Genomic DNA, 9,149 nt, shown 5'->3' on the forward strand with positions numbered 1-9,149 from the left:
TATCAAATGATCAAAACCTACCTTTTTGTTATGTGATGATTGATCAGGACATTTAAAGAAGTCATGGAGGTGAAGAGAAGAAAGACAACCCAAGATCATCTCTAATCATCCAATAAATAGTTATGATTTGACAAGCCCACTCTCCATTTCTTCAGGTACATTCTCAAATCGCTCATAGTCATACTGTCCCATCCAGACGGGAGATTTGGATTGCTATTTTATTTTATTTTATTTATTACTGCTGCTATTGAGAACTGGATGAAAATGATGCGCACATTGGGAAATTTGTCATGCCCCAAATATCCCTATGCATGGAGCTCAATCACACAAATACATTAGGGGATCCATTTGCTTGTCAACTGGGGAATCTTAAGGCGTTGTCGGAATTCCTGTTAGCACTCTGCAAAATAATGGTGCAGAGTTGGGTTTGCGTGTGGTGCTGGTTTACTCTGTCCAGTCCAACCATAAGAAACATCATTAGTCCATTTGGTGCATGGTGAGCGAGGCATGCTGAACCTGATTGGTCACCGGGAGCTGCTGGGGCGACTAATGTTTCTAAATACATGTTGTTGCCATCATAATCAAAATTGCATTGTGTGCCGATGCTTTACCAGTTCAAGGACCTGCTAAGTTATAAATTCCTATAAGCAAGACCATCGTATGGTTAGAAACTTAATCCTAATTTACATCAGGAGATGGTTTTAGCAGAAGAAGGAAAAATATACAATCCGTAGTCAACTAAGGTGTCACGGACTTTCCATTTCTTGATTTAACAGTGACCCTTATTTATCAATTTTATCTCTCAGGGGCATGGTTTCCGTAAAGATCTTGCCTCTATGCTCGCAAATCTGAAGCCCCGATTTCTAAAATTTCCAGGTTTGTCACCTACCATTTTATCTTACTTCTGAGATTCTTCATATATGTAGAGATGAGGGTAGTATGTATCAACTCAATCCAGTCAATCCAGCCTGTGAGGGAAGAGCCTGTTAAGACCAGACATATCTATAAAATATTGTGAATACTGGGCAAGTACTTGCTGATTATATTAGTATATGACTAGCAGTCTGGTCAAAATTAGATGCGTATACCTTGCATATAGTCTTGACTCTTCCGCCATTGACAGTCGTGTATTTCTGTGATTATTGTAACACACCAGTCATCGCTGTTGCAGTAAGTAAGGCACACCAGTCATCTATTGTCACTGAGTACAGTTGAATGCTTGGCTGTTTTTATGTCCAGCTGGCAATTGACAACAAGGTAATGAATTCACCAGTTGGACAGGATGAAAAAGCTATTTTTTTTCTTAATACATGATCTATGTACTGGGGGCGATAATTCTGAAGTTATAGGTACCTCGTGACAATTAAACGATTATGATAACATTTGATTTTTACAATATTTTTTCTGCTGTCTATTCAGCTAGAACTATTGCACTAGATGTTTATTCCTTGTGCTCTTTGGAACTGCTGATATGGCCTGTCACAGATAGACTGGCATAAGGTTCGAATAAGTTGGGTAGCAATTAATATATTATTCCGAACCAATTAGCTATAGGTTTGTTCATTTTCAAGTATGTCGGTTTATTTTATTTTATTCTCATTATTTTTTAACTACAATGACTCTGTAGCTTCTCCAAGTCTTCCTGCATGGTGTTTTCTTCACCAAAAAGTTTTCTGAGGTTAATGTAAGTCTGTAACAAATTTCAGTTAACAGCAGCACATGGTTTTCTCAAGTATTGCTGTCAACCCATCTTATCAGTTCTTTCTCAAGTATTGCCATCAACCCATCTTATCAGTTCTTCTTTTTGCAGTTAGTTTATAATTGAATAATAAATTTGGAGGAAAGCAGCTAGAGAGGCTAGAACCTTGTCCCTCTGCAGACTGCAGGTCATTGAGGTTCGTCCAGTTTTAAGTTTCTGTTTCAAATAAGAGGTTTCTTCAGTTTTCAGTCATAATTTTTGTCCAGTGTTTAGTTACAGAAGGTATCATCTATGACAAACTATATTCTAGCTTTTTTTTTCTTTAGTTAACACTTTTTATTTGTTAACACCTGAGATAAGAACATTTTTTTTCCAATCCTATAGAGATGATACCTCAAGCAAACTATGCAGTGAAGCTACCTTTGGTTATTTAAACAATTTCTAATGGGAGATTGGGAAAGAATTTGTACAGTATTTGTAGTGTCAGTCTCTTTTCTTTTCTATGCATGAAGGTTAAGCAATATCTTCTATTTTTCTAGGATCTCTAGATTAAACTATGTTGTTATGCCTGCACTTGCTATCCATCCAATTAAAATCGGTAGCTGATCTCGTAGTGCTTACTGAATTCCTTTTTATTACCTTTTGATGATTGCCTTCCTCATCAATTGTTTATAGCAACGGTATTAGTTTCTGCATATTCCTTAGACTAGCACTTCCTTAGACTAGCAGTACTTGAACACATTCCCTTTAGTTTTGGGAGGATTGGCCATCTGACTGCTCAATTCAGTGCTTTATTCAGGCCATCCTTGATCTGAAGAAGGGCGCACATCTCCTGAACTGCGGCAAGAGAGGGAAGCCCAAATTCTGCGCCTTCAGGCTATCATCTGTGAGTAATTCTGGTGATACGCGGATACGCCCTTGCAGATCATGATTCTATTTTTTTTTTCTTAAGCTCTGTGTCTGTTGTGGTTCTTGGATAGAAGATTGTACGCAGTTCATTTTGTAATGAAAAAGACATGTTCCCCATTATTCATTGCATACCACAACTATTCTAAGGATTTCATAATTTTGCAGATATAATTTCTGCGACAGCGTTGCCCGGATCACTTGACTTGGTATTTGCATTGCAACATTTTAAGTCAGTTTGCTTTGTAAGCTTGTACTGTCCATTTTTCCTTACTGGCACCATATCTTTTGTAAACTATGACCAGATCTTTTCTTCTTACAATAGTTGTGCATGCACTTCTTTTCTTGGCTGTTTTTGCATGTCTTATCTCGGCACAAATTTAATTCTTCATATAGGTGCATCTTGATTTCAGTAACCTTTGTGACTGCTGGATGAGCTTATAGTGAATTTTGGATATTTAGCTATGATATTAACACCTACCACATTTGCTTGTTAGCTTACTTTCTTGAAATGCCATTCTCTTGAAGTATAATGTGATTTTGTTTATCTTTTCTCAGTCAAATCATTCTTTGCATTTCAGGTGATTTTTTCAGTCAAATCATTCTCTGCATTAGAAGGTACTCGCCCAAATCATGTCAGCTTTAGTGTGGACTCTTTATTGTTTCTATTTATTTTGGAAATTTTGAAAGCATGGTAGTGTGGTACTATAGTATGTATGAATTTCCAAGATAAACTATCTGGGGTTTATTTGCAAACTGTTGCTGTAGCAAAAAATTATGGTTCATGCCTCCTTGTCAATGCAATTACGGTCCTTGCCTCCTGGTCAATGCATTGCTCCATTATCTATGTGTTTTGGTAGTGATAAGAAATGTCACTCCAAAAAAACTATAGTATGCAAATGAAAACTGTGTATAAAATTGAGCAATGCATTTTTCCTGTAGCCCATAGGCCATGAAAGCCTGTAATATTTCAGCTACCGATTTTTGGTTCTAGAGTGCCATAGGGAGGGATGAAAATGTTCTCACTTTCAATTAGAGTGCCATACTTAGACTGTATTTAGGGCATTGTAGTTCATATGTGCCATGTATTTTTCATATCTTTTGGCTTCTGATTTCCTTTAGAAAAATTTGGTTGCTTAGCTGAGCTCCTATCTTTTATGGTCCACCTATCTTCTCTGCGATGAGGGCATTGCATTTGCACTTATGTACCTAGGCTAACCACAATAACAAGAGGTAGTGTTTATCTGCTTCGAATAAACTGAACTTTTTGGTAACTACGAACGAGAAAGTTCAGTTAACCTTTTGTAAAACACTAATGATATTGATCCCATTCTAAATTTTCAAAATCACATGCATATTGATCCCATTCTAAATTTCCAATTAGCCTTGGGCTGTAGAAATTCTTCAATTAGCAATGCTTTACCAATTTTCAGTCCAGTATATTTTAGTTCTAGAGTGATAGCTTGACATTATAGCGTTCTTCTGATTACTATAAAGCAATTTACTTGTTATGAATTTAAGCAGTTTATTTATTATGCTTGAGCAATTGTACTTAGTTAATCAGTAATGCCTTGTATGAATTAGGCAATAGAATGGTTCTGCAGGCAATAATATTGTACTTTCTCATGCATTAGGCAGTATAGGTCTGCATTAGGCAGCGTACTTTTGTCATCATGCATTAGGCAATAGTATTGTACTTGAATAGGTATACTGCATTTAATTAACACTGTATCACAACTAACTGGTAGACAGTCTTAAGAATGCATCATGTACAGTCTGCAAGTACAATAAAAGGAATAGTGATGGATCCCTATGACCGCTTTGGTAGATCCTCTGTCTTGTTCCTTCCTGTCATGTGATTTGGTTTGTTTCACAGGTATTAAACTGCATACATTGCAGGAAACACTGGAGAAGATTCAGGGTTGCAGCTTTGGAGTAGATTATTTGTTTTGTAGTTTTTACTGTAGCTTGTTGCTATTTTATCCTTCTCTTTTTGACCTGTGATTTGCATCTCTGGATTCAAAGCTCATGTGTTTGATGTTGTAATTTTAATCTAGAAAAGTTATGTGTTGTTTGGTTTTTTTGGCTATTCTTCCACAGTTTTGATCTATGACATCATCTACAAAGACAACATGGTCTTTCCTATGGCTTCGATTTGTTTTCGGGACATGTCATCATGGGCATTCCAATTGTAGATGTACACATCCACCTTGTTTTATTCTAATAGCTGGGAGCATTGAGCATGAAGCTCAGTTAATCGTGAATTGAACTAAAAACTGATAGCTAGGAATAGTTCCATGTATAATTTACCAGGCCTATACCCATATAGGTCTTCCCTGGAAGTTAGCAAAAACTAAATGAGATGCGCAAGCAAATTGTACAATCAATTTTTTGAAATCTGATCTTGCCTTTCATTTGGCTTGTGCAGGTACTATCGCGTTGATGGAAGGGTCAAGGCGGTCTAGGGAACCTTTTAAAGAACTCACAAATATAACAATTCTAGGTGAGAATACAGTTGGACATTTGGGTCGTGATGTACTATGGTCACTCATTATGTCATTTCAATATGATGAAGGTACGCAAACCCTGGATCATGTAGATCCTAATGAACGTGATAGAGAGGGTAAGAGGAGAAAAACGGAACAAGGTGCCATTAAGCACATTCCAAACCATCGTCAAGGTACTATTGTGTTCTTCGTTTCACTCCACTTCTGCATCGTTATTTTTTCATGACAAATAGTGAGACTAAAGAGTTTATGTAGATGACAGTGTACACATGGAGGCAGATGAAAACGATAGCTGGCTCCATAGGGGAGATTTGGGAGAAAATAAAGACATACTTCATGTGGGGACAGGTGAATCAGGTGCGCCTACACACTTTTGTTGTTTTGGAAAAAACATCATTGTTTCAGAAGGTGCTTTATTTTTATGATCTTTTAAATATGTAGACGCATATTTAATCAATGATGAGGCTACTTTTGGTGAGATGGAAGAGTTACGCGATCAGAGTTGTATCATCCCTATATGTGAAGGAGGTAACCGTGTGATGAATAATCATATGATCTGACTCTGATTTCAGGAATTTAAAGCTCTAAAACTTTTTTAGATATAAACGCCGCATTACGCATTGATGATGCTACTCCTGGTGACACGGGGGACGTTTGCGTTGAAAGTTATAGTAGTATTGTGGGTGGAGCAGGTAATCCCATGGTGGCTAATTATTTAGTGCTTCTTAATTATGACTGGTGGCTAATTATTTAGTGCTTCTTTAATTATAACTGCTTCCTTTTTAATAGGTTTTTTTATGAAAACATCTCATTAATAAATAAGAGGCGGCGTGATACATATGCCAAATCAAATAGAGATCTTGTTATTCTTAATTGTTGCCATCTTAATGCACCAAACACATTAACCAAACATCAATTCAACTCGTTATTTAGGTGATGGATTAGATCCATGTTCTATGGATGATCATGACCTCTCACCTAAGGAGCGTAGGCGTAGAAGGGATAAGGCACGGAGGGCGGCAATGTCTCCTAGGCAGAGGGCTGCAATAAATAAGAGGCGGCGTGATTCATATGCTGGAAAGAGATTATTTATGACGCCAGAAGAGAAGAAAGAGAAAACAAGACAGTCCAAGAGAGACTATAGAAAGAGGGCCAAAGAACAACAGGCAAGCAATTTGCATCCTGACTCTATCGCTATGCCAAGTCCACACTTTACCCCAGAGTTGGTATTCCCTCTTCCTGATAAATCGCTGTCAAGAATATCGGACGAGTTGGAAATCCCTCTTGTAAACGGCAGGCCTGTTTACATCCAATCATCTGTGGAGCAATCCCCTGGAGTCATTACTCCTCAGCCGATCCCTGCAAACCACACCATCCATAGCAAGCCTGTGACTCCTGGAATTAGGAATTCACGCCTAAACTGGCGTAATCAAATGTTTGAAGCAACCATTGGTAGAAATACCAAATGGCCTGCTTGTGAAAAATTCAATTATACGAGCCAGCCGACTCAAACGTCTTGTGTCATGGACAATGGTAATTAGCTCACATCCTTTGCCCACCTTAGTATTCATATATTATATTATTATGATATTTAAAGTAACCTACATTTATCCTACTGCTATTCTACTACTAAAGGTGGCACCCAAACGGATGCTCGCGACTCCCATCCCTTCACTGCATCTAATGTATTTGGAGCGGGTAAAAAGAAATTCACTTTGCTTATTTGTCAATACCTCTTCTATGTCTCACCCGCAATTAATCTTGCGTAGAAAATACTAGGCCTGCACCTAATGACGCTACTACAGGTATTCAGACACAACCATCTGTTGTTGACGAGCCGTATTCAATGCCTCCACATGGTGGGCAGGCAGAGACACATGCCTCCATGGAAGAGGACGGTAAATGCTGCATGTGCTTCTTGCATGCTATTATCCTACCTATGTAAATACATTTGTCTCATCACTCATGTGCCAATGTTGCATCAGATTGCGATGAGAACATCATATTTGAGGACGAAGAGGAAGAGGATGAGGGGTACCTTTTTGGAGGCCAAGGTACACCCCGGCGCATCTATGTGACCTTTGACTTATCTTATTTCCAAAATCTAACACTTCATACTCGTGCTAATTATTAGAACCTGATGATTGGGAAGCTGATGAGGATGTCGATCTCGAGACGGCTAATGAAGATCCCAACGAACCCGATGTACCAGATCCATATGATGCGGTTTATGCCAATGTCCCTGACGTGACGCACATGCTCAAGCTAGAGGATAACTGCGAGCACTGCAATGCAAAGAAGTTTGAGTCCGAGCCACCTGGATTCTGTTGTCGCAGTGGAAAGATTCATCTTTCCACCCATGAGACACCACCGGAACTCGTGAGATTGTGGTCGAGCTCGGACGCTGATGCTAGGCATTTCCGTGCAAACATCAGATATTTCAATGGCCACTTCTCTTTCACTTCTATGTACTGTAAGCTTGATCGTGTGACCACCGACATGAGAAACTGTGGAATTTACACATTCCGTGCCCATGGTCAAATCTACCATAACATAAGATCATTTGGTAAAGAGGATGGTCACGAACCTGGTCACCTCGAGCTTTATTTTTACGACGACGATCCGTCTCTTGAGCATAGGCTCCGCAAGTGCCGTGAGAAGTCTGCCCAATAAGATAGGGAAGTCATCCAGAGGCTAAAGGACATCTTACATGGCATTAATCCCTACTCAGAGAATCTTAGGAGTATGGGTCAGGTTGACAACCTTTAGGATTACCATGTTGAGTTGAACCTTGACCAACAGCTAGACCAGAGAACATATAACGTGCCATTAACGTCAGAGGTTGCTGCCGTTTGGATTGAGGGGAGCGAGTGTCGGGGCCAATTCGATAATAGTGTTGTCCTCCAAGGGAAGGATAGGTCGATCCATGGCATCCGGTCCTATCATGGGTGCTACGACGCTCTCTCATACCCGCTATTCTTTCCAAGAGGTGAGCTTGGCTGGCACAACTGCATTCCAAAAGTTGGTGTGACTATGGCTGAAGTCAATAAAGCTCGAGCGATTCGCAAGGCGCGTGCTGATGGTGGTGGTGACGATGATGCTGGTAAATTCAGATGTCTTTATAGTGTCTTACAAACATTAGACAGATGTTCCGCATGTCATCAATCACGGTACTAACATGAACAGGGGTGGGCCCACTTTGATTCAAGGGTATTCAATTGAATACCCATTATTTTTGCAAACAAATTTCATATATATATAGTGTATTTTAGGTGTATATATGAAAAAAACAAAAATACAAAAGCTAGCCTACACATTCGGCCCATCCGGCCCATCCGGCCTGCCCACGCCCCCAATCCCCCACCGGCCCACCCCCACCGTGACCACATTCACACGCACGGCATGGGCGCACGGCTCCAGGAGTCCAGGCGCGCGAACCGCCGAACCCTAGCGGCGTCCGGGTCCGGCGGCGGTGGCGGCGGCGGCTCCCAGCGGCGGCTCCCGGCGGTGGCTCCCGGTGGCTCCCGGCGGCGGCGGCGGCATCCGCTAGGAGGGCGGCGGGCGGCATCCGGCGGCGGCGGCTGCGGCTCCCGGCGGGCGGCGGCGGCATCCGCTAGCGCTAGGAGGGCGGCGGGTGCAGGCGGCCTGCGAGCTGCGGCCGGCGCGTCTGCGGCAGTGCGGCGCCGGCGCGCCGAGCGGCGAGCGGAGCGGAGGCGCCGCGGGGCGCCGCTGCCGAGTGCTGACGGGCGGCCTGCCGCCTGCGCCCTACCGGTTGGGCGCCACGACGGCCGGCGGCGGGCCGGCGGCGGCGGGCGCGCCACTGTTGAATGGTGATTGCTATTCCAGTCGGCCGAGCCAGTGATTGCCTACTGTCTACTGATTGCTAATTTGCTATTCCTGATTGTTTCTTAAATTGAGGTGAGCATTTTCAATTGTTTGTCAAATTAGGATAGCACATCAACTTGCAAAATGTGGATGCTCATGAATTTAGTTCAATGTGAAATTGTGTAACTTTTAGGTTTGAACCATGAAGAGGA

The 9,149-nt window shown here is 41.4% G+C and overlaps 1 long non-coding RNA gene across 1 annotated transcript; it reads left to right on the forward strand.

The window, feature by feature from the left end:
- The first annotated feature begins 5,364 nt into the window (after window positions 1-5,364).
- Window positions 5,365-5,598, forward strand: LOC106804301. Its single transcript, XR_001393181.2, has 3 exons — window positions 5,365-5,469; window positions 5,518-5,520; window positions 5,577-5,598. It is a non-coding gene; the product is annotated as an uncharacterized LOC106804301 (long non-coding RNA).
- The last annotated feature ends 3,551 nt before the right edge of the window (window positions 5,599-9,149 follow it).

The sequence above is a fragment of the Setaria italica genome, chromosome IV (assembly GCF_000263155.2).
Source record: "Setaria italica strain Yugu1 chromosome IV, Setaria_italica_v2.0, whole genome shotgun sequence".
Taxonomy (NCBI): Eukaryota; Viridiplantae; Streptophyta; class Magnoliopsida; order Poales; family Poaceae; genus Setaria; species Setaria italica.